The sequence below is a fragment of the Ochlerotatus camptorhynchus genome, unplaced genomic scaffold (assembly GCF_037179485.1).
Source record: "Ochlerotatus camptorhynchus isolate MF236.1 unplaced genomic scaffold, CSIRO-AGI_Acam_v1.1 ptg000370l, whole genome shotgun sequence".
Classification (NCBI taxonomy): Eukaryota; Metazoa; Arthropoda; class Insecta; order Diptera; family Culicidae; genus Ochlerotatus; species Ochlerotatus camptorhynchus.
In genome coordinates, this window is record NW_027040858.1 from 4,836,253 (window position 1) to 4,852,054 (window position 15,802).

At 39.0% G+C, this 15,802-nt stretch overlaps 1 protein-coding gene across 1 annotated transcript in view; it reads right to left on the reverse strand.

Moving 5' to 3' along the window:
* The window catches only part of LOC135710125 (adenylate cyclase type 6), a 472,542-nt gene extending 468,056 nt beyond the window's left edge, over positions 1–4,486 (reverse strand). The window contains exon 1 of the mRNA XM_065232613.1: positions 3,566–4,486. The gene's annotated coding sequence lies outside the window, so the exon portion shown is untranslated. The remainder of the gene's footprint in view (positions 1–3,565) is intronic.
* Between the last annotated feature and the right edge of the window lie 11,316 nt (positions 4,487–15,802).

A 15,802-nucleotide genomic window follows, 5' to 3' on the forward strand; every position in this document is an offset into this window, starting at 1 on the left:
TTATATGATCAAAAGAAACTCAATGAGTCATTTCGGAAAGTAGAAGCTTCATTTTATGATGAAAAATAGAAGTACAAGCGGGGATTCGGGAATTCATATTAAAACACCAGATTATAGTTCAGATTTCAAACTGTGCATTATTAGAGTAATAATAATCAGATAAGAAGCAGTGTAATGATCCTAAAATAAACCAAAGACAAAATAACATGATTTAAAATTGAATTGTATGTAGCAAAGATGTATAAACATCTTCCAATAATTGGTATGATTAAAAAAGTACGTATTATTGTATAAAACAACTCGAAGCAACGGAGTTAACAATGATAGCACTTTCTGTCACTTGATGTGTTCATTCATCTAGTTGATAGCTGCTTCCAAATTTTGTAGTTAAAATATGGTTCCTGTTGACTGATTCCAAATATCCGTTGTCGTATAGTCCTTTCGTAAATTTAGTCGTTAGAATATTCTCAATATACTACCGTGGATGCATTTGGTTGAATTTAATGAAATCCTTACTGTGTATGTTATTTCTTGAAATCATCGAAGTACACGATCGACAATCTTATTGTGTTCTACACAGAGCATTCATCATTTGTTTCTCAAGATGCCCATACTTATAGGCTTTATAGATGTAGCAAACGACGATTGCAGTAATGTCAACTCACTTATTGTTGGTTTCAGTTAATGATGCAAACCTATGCAAACTATCCACTTTCAAAACTTCGCGGAGAACTCAAGCAGGCTCATGTAAAGACAACCACAATCACAAGAGTAAAGACGTCAAACGCAACGTGACCATTGTGCAACATGGCAACATGGAAAGTAATAGTTCTTAGTGGGACTGATATGCGTAGAATTTCCTACTTCATAGTAAATTTCTCGGCATAACAGTCCCACTGAATTTTTTTCGTATAAAAATAGGCTTGATTAATTTAATTGAAGGTAATTTCTGTTTTCACTCAAACAAATTGATTCTGTTGAAATGTGAACAATGCACTAACTTATTTTAACTTATATTTCTTTCAATGAGCAGAAATGGTTCGAAACATTATTCGCGATTTTCTCAGATGTTGCTTTTAGAACATGTGACAGATATGCGTAGAACGGCAGTATAGAGGTATAGAAATAAGCGCAATTCTTGCAAAAATATCAAAGGTATAAGTAGCACTATTGAAAAGAAAACATATTGTTTTCAGAATATAAATATTCCAAGCACAGTTTTTGACGTAGGACTACGTCTTTGATTTCGATATGGGGGTACACTTTGTGAAAACCGAAAATGGAACATGTAACAAAATTATGAAAGATTTTGATCGTTAATAACTCAGCTGCCCCTGGACCAATTTCAATAATTTTATCACCAATATATAAGAAATATTTCTACGCATCTGTTAAATTTAAGACTTAATCATTTTTTAGATGTCGCTACTGAAAATTGCACGAATATGCAACTGTTGCTACCATAATTAAAATTATCACCGATTGTCTGCGAAAAGCGATTTTTCTAACACAGATTTCAAAGTTGAATTCCATCCGGTCTCACCAAACGGTGTTTATTCAATCACAGCGTGGTGAGTGGTGGTGTTCTCCAGAACACAACAAAAGGCTCCCCGCAACCAGTTAGCTATCAAGGCTGCCCACAACCGCTGATCGTATTTAGTTCCAATTATCGTGTGTGGTTATGTCCGGTCGTCGGCATCAGCAGCAGCAGTGCTTTCGGCGCGTGGCGTTGATAATTGTTCTCCAGTACACAACGAAAGCCTGTCGGCAAGCAGCGAGCTGCAGCCCAGATGAGCATCCATAGAAGGAGAGAGAAGCCGCACCGCTATTTATCGGAATCGTGAGTCGATGTGGGCCATCTATGTCAATCTCGTCATACTAAAGAGTATAAACAGAGAGAACCTCGCTCTAATTCCTATTCCTACACAAAACACAAGCTCCTGCTGCAGTTAACAAATAAGATTTATTATATAAGATTACGTAGTCCTACGTCACCATTGCGTACAACCCCATAGGACTGTCCCTTGTAGTTTTTCCACAGCTAAACTGTTATTACGGGTAAACAAACAAATTAAATTTGTCTAGCAACGGTGGTAACAATCTAACACTAAATATTTCTTAAGTATTTTTAAGTGTTTCCTGGTATCTTAGATATCAATAAGAACTTTATATGTACAAAGCGAGTAATACAAAGTTTAAAGTGGGATACCCCTAGTTGTAACTCTAGGCTTTCATTACATTGCCAAAGTTGTTTATAAATTGGATATCATTTCCAAAAAAAATATGGTCTCAATTACAATATAAATTTTCCACAACTGACTAGGACTGATATCGAAATGGAAATTTTCAGCCTAATAGATCATACTTACCAATTAAAAACGGACAAATATTTGAATAAAAATGTGCTGCTACTTGGAATGAAACTGTCTCCATTGTTAACGGAAGTTCAAACAACTGTTACTATTTTTTCCAATGCCGAACTGAACTCTTTTTGAAATTTTCGAAACTATGAACATAACCAACTTGCAAAGAACACTGGATTTAATTACAAAAGAAACGACTATTTGGTAGGAGAAATGGCTCTAATGTTGGCCTATGGATCTAAGATTGGGCCCATCGCTAAAAATCTGCTATTTATCAATTTTATCGTCATTGGGACGGTACTAATGGATATTTTTGGACGCTATTGAAAATTTAGTCGATTGCTGGATTTATGTATGGGCCCAAACTAGGGGCATATAGGCCGACATTACATCCATTTCCCCTATATTCTCCTTTTTTATTGTGATTTTCAATCATTTTGAATCCTTTAGATAATTTTCTTTTAAATTTTAAAAGTCTCTTGTAAATATATGTTTAGTCATTTCAGGGATATAATTATACAAATCTGAATATTTTTATTCAATTTCATCGAGAGTCTTTATTTACGTCCCATTTACTTGTTGCATCACAAAGATCTTTGACAAAATCACATTAACTGTAATTGTTATGTGCCCTGTATACGGGTTAAATAGTAAAAATATATACACAGTAAATATATGCAGCCTAAAAAAATAAAAATATCGAAACCATAAAACTTTAAACTGTGATGAAGAGGTTCGATAGATCCCAATCAACAGCTGAGCTTAGATGCTACTGGTAAATTTTCATGATAAACACTCAAATCCAGTAGAATTATTATCAGCCAAAAAAGTTGGTCGTGGACCAAATTTCGAGAAGCTCTAGCTTAAAATTATGATTCAGTTGGAGGCTGTACCTTTTCTACCACTCTGACTCCAACTCCTTATCCCCAAAAATGCGTCTTCCTCCGACTCCGACTCCACAGCCCTGATACTAATAAACTATAATTTATCTATATATAAACTCCAAAAACATAAAACTATTGCCGCGGATACACTTGTATGACAAACTCTGAACATGAGCATTATGTGTATAATAAATTATGAGCACATCCTAACACTATACATGGATGTGTTCATAATTTATTATACAAATATGCTCATGCTCATAGTTTGTCATACAAGTATATCCGCGGCATAAGTCATTCGAAAAACTATCCACCTACCTTCTCTTCTACTGCTCTCCCGATCACCTTGACCGCAGAAACTGTCCTCGTCGCAATTGCCGCGCCGCTTCCCGAATTATCTTGATCTCCAATTACCGAACACACCGTCGTTGATAGCACTGATTGTATAGAACCGGCTATCCAGAGCCAACAAACCAGAGCACTTTTTACGTTGATTCTCACACTCACCCTATCACAGGCCCCGCAGTACGCAAACACTTTGGATAAAGATCTATTTACAGCGAGCAACTGCTCGGCGGGCGGCAATTACATTGAATCATTAGTGATTTTTCCGCGCACCACTTTTCAACTTACACGCTTAATCTAAACACTGATAACGATTTAGCTTAGAGCACTCTCACAGACAAGCACACCGAAACACGCACCGACCGGCCGAGCACGTGTAGGAACACCCAAGGGAAAAAGGCGGGGACCTTAATATGTACTGGAATTTCGCTGATGCTGCTACTAGTTCTACTCTTTTCTTCTTTTTCGCAATAATTAAAATATTCGTCTAGCGAGAAAAGCGCGCACACACACACAAACGCACACCGTACACTTTGGCAGCAGGCAGGCGGTATCTACTGGGTGCCTACCACACTGCCGGTAATTCTGAGTTTGCACAGAAAATATTTACTCTAAAATTTACCATCAACTCTTATTTATTTATATTCTCGGTGCTGCAGAAACCAACTTTCAACGGGGAACTTGAATAAACTAGAGACTATAGTATTTTCCTTTGCGTTCTTCAACATTCGGCTTCATCTGCCTATACAACTCGGTAAATAAATAAATTCGATGGCGCACTCGTTTCAACTTGTATGATTACATCCTTTGTCGACGGGCGGGCGGTTTTGTGAATGCAGCAGCCGAAGAAATCCCCGCGCGATCTCATAAACAGTTAGTCACCGTCCCCGCCGAAGTGCACTCCACAACAAGCTACTACAGCCAGGTGCGTGAATGTTCCATCAATCAATTCGTGTCCTCAAATCCAAACCGGCAAGCACGTACTTCCACGGCAACCGAGAAGCGGGCGGCAGGCGGCGATGGGTGGTGGATGCTATTCTTGGAAGGACCAACACTCACACACACACACACTGCACCTAAAAAAACTAAAGTGGAGAGACAATCCTGACGCGACCCGGAACAAAAACGCGTTCACCTAGCGCGACGTCCACGGACAAAGTGAGGCTGCGAAGCCGAACCGTCGGGATCAGTTAGCAAGCAGCAGCATTCCGTCCGTTCGACACACCGGATGTTCGGAAAACATCGCATTCGCGCCTTGACCAGCTGGAAAATTTGTTGTTGATCTCACTCTCCCGACCCACCACTCTCGCTCGCCAGAAGTGGGTGATAGAACAGAAGAGTGCTGTGTGAGTTCTCGCAGGCTGCTGCGCGGCCAATGAAAATACCTCAAATTTGGATTTAGTTTACTCATAAATCGCGAAGTGCAGGAAATCAGCGATGAGAAATTTTGCCTCTCGAATATGAGAAAAGTAAAGATTGAATTCTCTCCGTTTATAGTACTACTCTTAGACTGAGAAAAATTTTCGTCCATTTTCCTTATTTTCCACAGGAGAACATGAGGCAAATTTACTCATCGCTAAGTTCCTGTAGTTTCTGCGATCGCGAGTAAACCAAACTCAAATTTGGGTCGTTCGTATTGCCCGTGCAGAGAAAGCGAGTGGGAGAGAGAAGGGCACTCGAGTAAAAAGCAAGCGTGGGAAACGTTGTTTACATTTTCCCATCACGAGCGACGACGGGGGACGATTGCTTCGATTGATGCTGATGTCGGCGAAATTGGTAATCAATGCTTGATGGCTATCATTTGGGATTAGAGCTAGCTGATTTGGTGTTTAATATTTTCATTTTGGCTACTGTTACTAGGCGGGATCAGACCGACCTTCCTGCAATGCCCTCGATTCCTGGTCTAGGCCACGGGGACAATTGAGGGTGGTCTCTCAAGGGTCATTTTTGATAAAACTGGTAAGCTCGATCATATGGCCTAACTTTAAATACATAGGGGAAATGGCTCTAATGTTGGCCTATGGATCTAAGATTGGGCTCACAGCTAAAAATCTGTTCTTTATCATTTTTATCTAGATGAGCGCGTCAATGGATATTTTTGGTCGCTACTGAAAATTTAGTCGATTGCTGAATTTATGTATAGGCCTAAATTAGGGGCATTTAGACCAACATTACATCCATTACCCCTATATGATTAATAATTTAAACTACCGCTACGCGCGCAGCAACTATCGGAATTCAGGATGGATTTTAATTTTGAATTCCTTAATTTTTCACTGTTCTTCAACATTAATCAACTTCAGTTAAATAGAGGATAACATGAAGGTTATAAGAGCATATTTCAATCAAGTACGGACTGAATTTCGATCTTACATGGTGGGAACTAGAACGTTGAACCTAAACGTCTACCGTACCGAGAATCGAATACATGTTCTGCCGTGCCTAGCCTAGGCAATTGAGAAGCTCTGTTCGTCCCATTACAAGCTCTAAACTATCATCTAAACATATTCTGTTTTCGCAAATAAGCTGTCATAACAACACCACCCGCTATAATCATCTCGAACAAGCGTAACTACTCGAGTCAAGCATCAAGCGCCTCCACATGCTGACCGTTCACCACCAAACCCACCCACCACCCATTATTCCCATCCGGGTTCCCACGGTCCACTAAACAACAGCTTCCACACTTCACGGCAACCTGTTGTACGTTGTTCGCGGTCGGATATTTTCTGGTTACGCACTTACTTCACCTGCTCTGCCCCATAGTTGCATTTGAACGTAGATAGAGCTATTGGAATCGCATCATGCTCGGTCGGTTGTTGAACGACTGAGAGGAAAAACATCGCCACAGACCCCCAAAGAATCAACAGATATCTGTTTTCGTACTGGCCCTGTCACTCGCGGTCGCAGCTCCAACCCGGCGTGAGTGAGTGTTCCATTCTCTCACTTGCTGATATGCTTGGCGAAAGAAAGACGTGTGCGGGTGCGGAGGCTGCGCATTGCGAGCTGTGGGTACATATAATCTGTTGTTGTTGAGTAGAGGTGAAGAATGCGCGAGAAGAGAGTGACCGCCGCCCTTCTCACGAGATCCGGATTTGCTGATAACAGCTTCAATTGCTTGATTCGGGGAAAATATAGGGCTGATCAACAATTCTTAACGACTAAAGTAACTAAATGCAACAGTGCAATGAGGGCTACAATCTTTCAATTCCATTAATATTTGTGAAATGATGGAGACGCTTGGTCGTTAACTTTTTTTTTTTTTTAGTTACTCATAATTCGACCTTTTCTATCCTTTCGGATCCTTCGAACTTTTGTCCTTTCAGAGCTATTTCCATCTATTAACGTCTCTTTAAACAAACCACCTTGAAGAGGTGCTTATAGTTCATTCAAGACGGCCAAATCGTAACCAGCACCAAGCCGATTAGCATCCCAGGTAGTGATAATCACGGCTTACTTAGAGTTGGCTATAACCTATTTTATTATTATTATTATTATTATTATTTCTTCATCAACAGGCTTCTTGGCCCCAATGATGGATAAGTTGTTGCCAATGAACTAAATTAATATACATTAAAACTACACATATGTTTCAAATTATCTAAAAACATTAAGAAATCTAGCCGTAGCAAGTCACGGAGAAACGTTAAAATCAAATTGACTGGCAACCCGGTTAAAAACTCTCTGTATCCTAGAAATGGCACTGTTCATTCCGTAATTGGTGCGGTGAGGTTGAGGTCGTAGCATCGCATTATTCCGTAGAGATCTTGGTCGCACATACAAGTTGACTCGTTGTAGGATTTCAGGACAATCAACTCGACCCAGCAAGACATCAGAAACCAGCATAGCCTCAGCAACGTCTCTTCGTGTACTAAGTGTACCCAGACGAATTAGCTGACATCGGTGCTCGTAGTTTGGGAGACGAAATGGATCCCGCCATGGTAGTCGACGAAGTGCGAATCGAACAAACCGCCGTTGCACTGATTCTATTCTCTCAATTCCATTTTGGTAGTGAGGGCTCCAGTCGAACAGTACTCCAATGCCGACCGAACTAATGCACAGTAGAGCGCCTTTAGACAGTAAATGTTCGTGAACTCCTTTGTTAACCGGAAGATAAAGGCTAGAGATTTTGAAGCTTTATTCACTACGAACGACACGTGCTGCTTGAAGGTCAACTGGGAGTCGAGGATAATTCCCAAGTCCTTGATTTCGTTCACTCTTACCAGTGGTACTCCAGAAAATGAATAATCGTGGAGTTTTGGATCTTTCAGTCGAGAAAACGTAATAACTGAGCATTTTGCAGGATTTACGGTCATACGATTCATCTGGTACCAATGAGCGAATGCATCAAGTTGTTGTTGTAGAAACTGAGCGTCAGCCTCAGAACGAATCTTGACATATAGCTTGAAGTCATCAGCAAACGAAAGCCTTGGTCCATCCAGCACTGCATTGACATCGTTGAAGCATAAAAGGAAGATGAGTGGTCCAAGATGAATTCCCTGCGGAATCCCTGACGTGATTGGAAATGAACCTGAAGTGGATTCGCCGATGACTACTTGCAAGCGACGACCGTTCAAGTAGGAATGGAACGAATCCAAAAGAGTTCCATGAATTCCAAGCTTTTCAAGCTTCGCTACAGCAATTTGATGGTTGACCTTATCGAATGCTGCGGATAAGTCCAAATATAGTACATCCGTTTGTGCTCGTTCAAGCATACTGTCGGTTACGTAAGAAGTGAGACATAAAAGGTTTGACGCGGTTGAACGACCGGGAATGAAACCATGCTGTTCTGGGCTTAAAAATTGCCTGCAATGAAAGAATAATTGGTCCATCACAACAAGCTCAAAGAGAGCTATTTGCTATGTCATCGTCATCACTGACACTAGCGACTTATAAACAATAGTGCATTCCATTAAAAATCATCATGTGTCTCACACTTAATTTTGTGCTTATTGTGAAACACATCCATATCATGTGTGAATCTTATGCTATGAATCATGCCTGAATACAATGGATTTGAATTGTGACACACTTGGATTCTATATGCCTCATTTGGTGATATCAATAGCTTTGCACATCATAGTTTAATATTCTACAATATTCTACTTTATCGACTTCAACTTAACGGACTCTAAAAATGAATCGACAAATATATCAACAAAACTGCCAGAGGGTAGAACTTTCACATATCTTTTTAATGGGTCTGATTTGGGACTCGATCATGGACTGTTGGGGTGTGCTGCTGCCGAAGTCTTCGTTCGATCTCACTGTGCCGCGGTTGTTCTAATATATGAGGCGGGTTGATAGGATAAAGTCACAAGTCTTGTTTTCGATGTTTACCTTTCTGAGCAAGCAATTCACATCGCATTGAAATGCAAAACACTTTAAATCCATCTGTTTTGAAAAGTAGTGTGGTTCAATGTGCAATACACTTGAACAGATAGTGAAAGATTTTCAACATTTCAAAGTTTGAAACACTATAAATTAACGTGTATAACACATTGAACCAAGGTGAAATACACTTAAAGTAAATGTGATTGTGCATTTAAAAAAAATCAAGTGTTTAAACACTTCGATCAAACGTGTGGAATTTTTTGAGTGTAGTGACGACGATGATCCCCCGTTCTTGTTCGCATTACTGACGGCAAATATCACCGCCAGCAACCCCACCGGGCACCGCGTGTAGGTAAGAATCGGAGTTCAGGTGCACAGAGGTCGCAAATCGCCGGTCAGAGCAGAACCCAACAACTATTGATAGGCGTTCTTATGCACCTGCATTACCCGGCCTTTCAGAGCTGGTGATGAGTCACAGTGGCAATAAGTTTGCTAGACAACATCCGGAAAGGGCAGAAATGACAGAGCTTCTGAACGGCCATAAAGTACATCGAGCAACTACAAACCGTTGACTAACAATCATCGCTCACAGAAGGCCAATCAAATGTGGAATCCGGTGAAGAGGAACCACGTGTACCAAGACACGGGGCCAACGGTTACAGAGGTGGACAGGACGAAGATGGAAGAGACAGCTACGAAGAATCCTTATCGAGCTACGACAACGGCAGTTTCAGATACCCCCATCGACGAGATACACACCGTCACAGACGTTACGCTGGCCAAGAGCGTGTGGAGAAATGGAAGCTGAGATTCTCTGGGAATACACGCGGAATGTCAGTAGAAAATTTCCTCTACAAGATCACCAAACTATCTGAGCGAGAAGGGATACCAAAACATGAGCTGTTTAGGGATATCCACATACTTCTGTAAGGGGCTGCATCTGACTGGTTTTTCACTTATGTCTGTTGACATGGGAAGACTTCCAAAACGGAATTACCTACCGTTTCGGTAACCCGAACAAGGACCAAGGAATGCGATCCAGAACCCAAGAACGGAAACAACAGCGAGGCGAATCGTTCATAGCTTACGTATCCGAGATCGAGAAGCTCAACCTGATGTTATCACAACCGTTATCAAGAAGACGGAAATTCGAGGTCATTTGGGATAATATGCGGCAGCACTAAAGATCGAAAATTTCGATCGTTAGATTGCAGGATTTAAATTACTTGATCGACCTGAACTATCGCGTCAAATACAACTAATTTTTAGAATCAAAAATAATATTCTTACGTTATTGATTAATTGATCTTTGTTGGTTAATTAATCGCACCTAGAAATGTGCAAAATATTGCGATGCACTCAATTATGATTTTACACGTAGGGTAAACAGTAGACTGATGCAAAATTTGACTTTTTCGCTCCAATGGTTTCAAATCGGGTCCTGATTAGTCTCCCAAAGTTACAACTCATTTGGTTAGAAACAGACTTCGCACAAGCCATTTGAAGTTTACATGTAAATTAATATGGAAAATCTCAACTTTTTGTTCATTGCCTTCTAGTCTTTTTCCATACTAAGCTGCGAAACAGTTCGAGAGCCATTCCTATAGAAAATTTTCTCAGCTACAACTTTGCTCAAAATCGTTTATATGTAAAACGAGACAGGAAAAAGTTATTAATTATTTAAGAGATTGGTAAACTTATGACATGATCAAGCAGCTGCTCTGTAGGCAACACTGTATTTTGCAGTGTGACATAGTAGCCATGATTTTTGCGTCCTATTCAACGCCCCAGAAACACCAAACACCAACAGAACCATTGATAACTTTCGATCCTTTAAATTTAATCAAAAAGTGGTCTTCAGCAAAGTTGTAGCTGGAAAAATTTCCTACAAGTACAGTTGAAAACTTTTGAAGCAGACCGATATGGTGAATTATTAGATAGACATGAACAAAAAACTTGGTTTTACCATAGTAATTCCCATACAAACTTCAAATGGTTTGTGCCATCTCAGTTTCTCACCAAATAGGTTCAAATTTTGAGAGGTTAGTCAGGATCCAATTTGGAATCGTTTAAGTATTGTGGAGCGAAAATTTCAAATTTTGCATCACTCTAGTAAACAAGTATAATATAGGTTATATTTGTACAATTATCACTTCAATCACTGAATAAAATCTCAGCAGATAAATTTCAACCCAAAGTGGAGAAATTTCATCCAGATCCCTTCCAAATTAGAATAAAATATAATTAGCGAGATAGTTAGTGCAAACACTTTGGCTAATAGCAAAGATATCTAATTAACAAGATATCCCACTAGTCAATTCCTCATACAAGGCATATAGCTACCACCCTTATGTGATCTCAGTGCTATCTGTTGATGGCACATTGAAACTGTTGGGAGTTCCCCGCCAACTTTACCACCAGGGCTCAATAACTGACAGGTGTCATCATGAGAGATGTCAACGCGGACGTTGATGATCAGCCGAAGCCGAGGGAGGAGGACGATATCATCCTCGAAGTCATCATCATTAAATTGCGATAGCAAGATTCTTACTTGTTTGTGATTCCTTCGATTTTCAGTCATTACCACTTTATACGCAACAGAAACACTTGAGAAGACAATCACATATCCAAGCGCGCATCATGATGTGCTTGTAATATGGTTTGCTTTCGAGTGAAAGAGTTTCCAATATACCACCTAATAGTAATTGATGATTTACGGAGCTGTTGTTCAACATAATCTTAATAAGCATAGAAGTAAACATAGGAAACCCTTTCTCTTAAGAATTATTCCAACACCCCAGCTACTGGAAATGCAACGTATCGAAATCATTGCTAAACGTAATAAAATATGCCGTCTTCTTTGGCCAACGCAGCACGCAAAAATTACGTTGGAATAAACATTACTTTCCTATTTTATAACGTAGGAAGTATTTGACAACGCCGGTGAAAACAAACGCAAACGGGAGTAGCCGAAGCTAAATGATGACGATGAGTGATGACACTGCTTCGTGTTTTGATTTGCGCTGTATCGTCCGCTCAGTTGTGTGGGTTCGTACATGTATAGATGTTGGTGTGCGTGTTTTCTTCCAACGCAGTAGTTCAACGTTGTCTCGTCACAAACCGTTTGGCGCTATTATCTGTCTCTATAAATTCCAAAGAGTGAAGAGGGTCTGCTAATAGGCTACCTTTAAAAATTACGTCAATCAAACCGTTGGTTTACATCAGAATAAGGATTTTTCGCAAGGCAAATTAAGGCCTTATTCATTGAACATCTTGCCAATATCCATCGGTAATTGTCTTATTTTTCGATTTTCCACATATCTGACCTATTTTTTTGTTTTATTATTGTTTTATTCGAAAAGGCTCAGTCGAATTAACTTTACAGATCTGAAGATTCTTGTTCACTATACAAAACATTGTAAAACTAGAGTCAAATGGTAGAACACAATAAACAATTTATCTTCCGCTATCCAATAAGCCTTTTCCATCAGAATAGAATCCGCTTCCAGTGGTTTTATTGTATGGCAGTATCACCAACGAAGGACAGAGCGCTTTCATTGTAGCAATGGACGCAAAACGTGGTCATTACCGAGGGGGGCGACTCTATCTAAGATGCAGGAATTTTTTGCTTTGCTGTTGTGAGATGCACTCGCGCTTAATAGATAGAAACACGATTGATTATGATTTTGAAGATTTCCTGCAAAAAGGTGGAGAGCGATACGAGGAGATGGGTTTAGATGCAAGAGATGAAAAAAGATTTATCGTAGATTGGTTCGCTAGTGTGAGATTTTTCGACCATTTAAAATTCGAGATTTAGATGTGTCGCACCCCTCGGTCATTACTCACACACTCATTATGAAATGGTTACTTTCCAAAGTCATCGAAGCATCGACCAAATTAACAACCAGCAGGACCACACAATGGTTGCTGCCGAGTAAACAGACGATACACGCTCGTTCAAATTAACTCTAAACTGAGTAAAATTCCACTCACTTTCGTTAAAAGTGGAACTACTCTAAAGTGAGTAACCCCATGTTTACTCACTTTTGAGTAATGTATGAATTTGTCAAAATTTGAGTAGCACTTACTCAGTTTGGGTTTTCGCAATATTAGCACAACTGAGTAAAGGTTACTCCAAGGGGTAGGTCACTCCGCACACCAATCTTGGGTCATATTTTTTCTCAGTGTGCCGCAAGTGTGATGCAGGTGTGCGGATTGTGCCGGATTGTGCCGGTTATAGAATGCCGCGGGAAATGGCGGGTATGCAAAATTTTGGTGTTTTGCGTTCATATGATAATAAAAGTCCTGTCTATTAGAGTTTTATAACGCCCTCAAAGGCAGTCCAGAAACCTAGCCTTTCATCACAAACGAAGTGACAGACGACTAACTGGCGAAGAAATCAATTAAAATAATGTGGTTCGCTGTAATAGAATTTTCTTAGAAGCTTGTGCCATCAGCCACCAGATGGGCTAGTATTTTTGTTTTGATTTGAACATAGTTGATTTTGTGTGCAACAATATGATCTTTGACTGTGTGCAAAGAGTGTATCATTTTGTCATTTTTTTATGCATTTCAGTTTAGAGTAGAGTGAAAGAGATTGAACCAAAACATTCTAGTATATTTAGTGTTGCCATGTGGTACAATCCAGTAGTAGTGGTGTTGCCATGTGGTACACTGAAAAATTGCAATAGCAGGTGCGTCACCAAAGTTTTCGAGCCGTTCCGTCTGTCACTTCGTTTGTGCTTTCATGATGTGAAAAGAAACGGTTTAGCAGCGGCCGGAAAGAGTTGGAACCGGTGGGGGACATTGTTCGAGAAAAAAAATAGTGGATGATGAGTAGACTTCAGTCGTTTGTTTTGTGTGAGTTGCAGCATTATTTTAATTAAGAGTACTAATCGGGTCTAATTAACTGCCTCTTTCTCTTGAGTTCACTTTAGAACCTACATTTCGTATTTAAATCTATAAGTGAACTGCTGGTCTGAATTTTTATGGAATATTCAATTAGAGGATGTTCCTGGATAAGCAGACAACAGTGTCGTGACCGGACCAAGGTTTCCAGCCTCGGTCACGGCTACACGAATCTCGGCTGCTAAGCTTCCACTGCTACTGCTGCTATTCCTGCTGCTGCTGCTGTTCCTGTTGCTGCTGCTGTTCCTCCTGCTGCTGCGGCTCGTCCGTCGCCTTCAACGTTCGTCACAAGAATGCCTTCTGCGAGCTTAGTTAGCCCATATTTATACCGAAAGAATGTTCCCTATTTTACACAGCACTGCTAGCTGTCTCGGGATTTGCCCTCACAAAGAAATGATAGTTAGATTTTATTCACATTCACGCTAATTTGGGTTTACTCAAATTACGCGTTTCATTAATGACTTAATTTTAATTTTTTTTATAATTTTTATTTTACACCAACTCTATACACCACATTCTTCCCCTCTTCTACTCTTATGAACACAAATGCAAACTTAGTTAGTTTTTATTTATTACTTTTTTTTTGCATACACAACCAAACTGTACAATTTTTTTAATTATTTTTTTTTTCGCAATAGAATTCAACATACCCACATTAATTTCATCGCTGACTTCTGACAGCTTATTAATTTTCCATCTATATGTATCACCTTTAAAATTTCTGCCTATTTCACTATGATCGTTTACTTCAGCGGCATCAATGTCCACACTATCTATTTTTAAAATGCCATAAACTAAATATATCATGAAATTTAACTTCAGCATAGATGTCAAGTTCAACATCACCATGTACATCAACATTACCGTTCACTTCAAGTATGGAAGGAGCTTAAATATAATTATTATTTTCGTTACCTGTAAGCCCGACTGTATTTTTATTATTCATTACCTGTAAGCCCAACTTTATCGTCAACATCACTCTTACTATGAATTTCAAAAGAATACACAAATTTAATCATGAATATCAGCTTTAACAAAGCTAAAAGCTACGTCATTATTTACCAACAGTTTCTCATTATCTTAAATTTCACAATTTCTATCACCTGCAACATTAAAATCATAAACCTGGATATTGACCTCAACTTCAGCTGTGTCAGCAACATAAAATATTACTCTCATTAACATAATCAATATGATCATTATAAATATTGAACATTTCAATTTCAACATCGCCATCAATTTCAATAATCCAGTTAACTATCTCATCGATATTCTAAATCATTATCAATTTGAAAATTACCATCAACTTCAACAATATCATCAACAAACATTAATTTTTGTTTCATTATCAATGTCAATCGTTAACATCATTCAATACAAACGTCAATATTTAAATTATCTTAAACTTCAATGCCATCCTCACTTCACCTTTTTTCAGAAATTTCAACTAAAACATCAACTTGGCTTCTACAATCATCTCCAAAATTGCTTTCAAATACAACATTTTGAATATTGCTGTAAATTACAATGCTGTAGTCAATCACTATTACCATCAGTTCAATATTCCTAAAAAACTTCCATGTATGTCAACTGCGTCATCCATTTAGTTATTTCAATCTATTTATTTATTTATTTATTTATTAATTTATCGTCAATCAAGAGTAGACCATTTTGATACAATCAACACCTACACTTGATTCTATATTACCATGAACTTCAACATCATGAACAATAAAGCCAAAAACCTCAATAATTTAATAAACTCTAGCATTGATATCAATCTCATCAACCTAAATAAACATCAACAGCATTATTAATTCAATGCTTAACTCAAACAATGATGTCAGCTTCAACATTGCCATCTCAACCCACATCATTCTCGTAAACTTTATCAACTTTAGCAAACAACCGTCCACTTCAAGTCTGGAATGAGCTAAAATATAATTATTATCTTCAAACATTACCTGT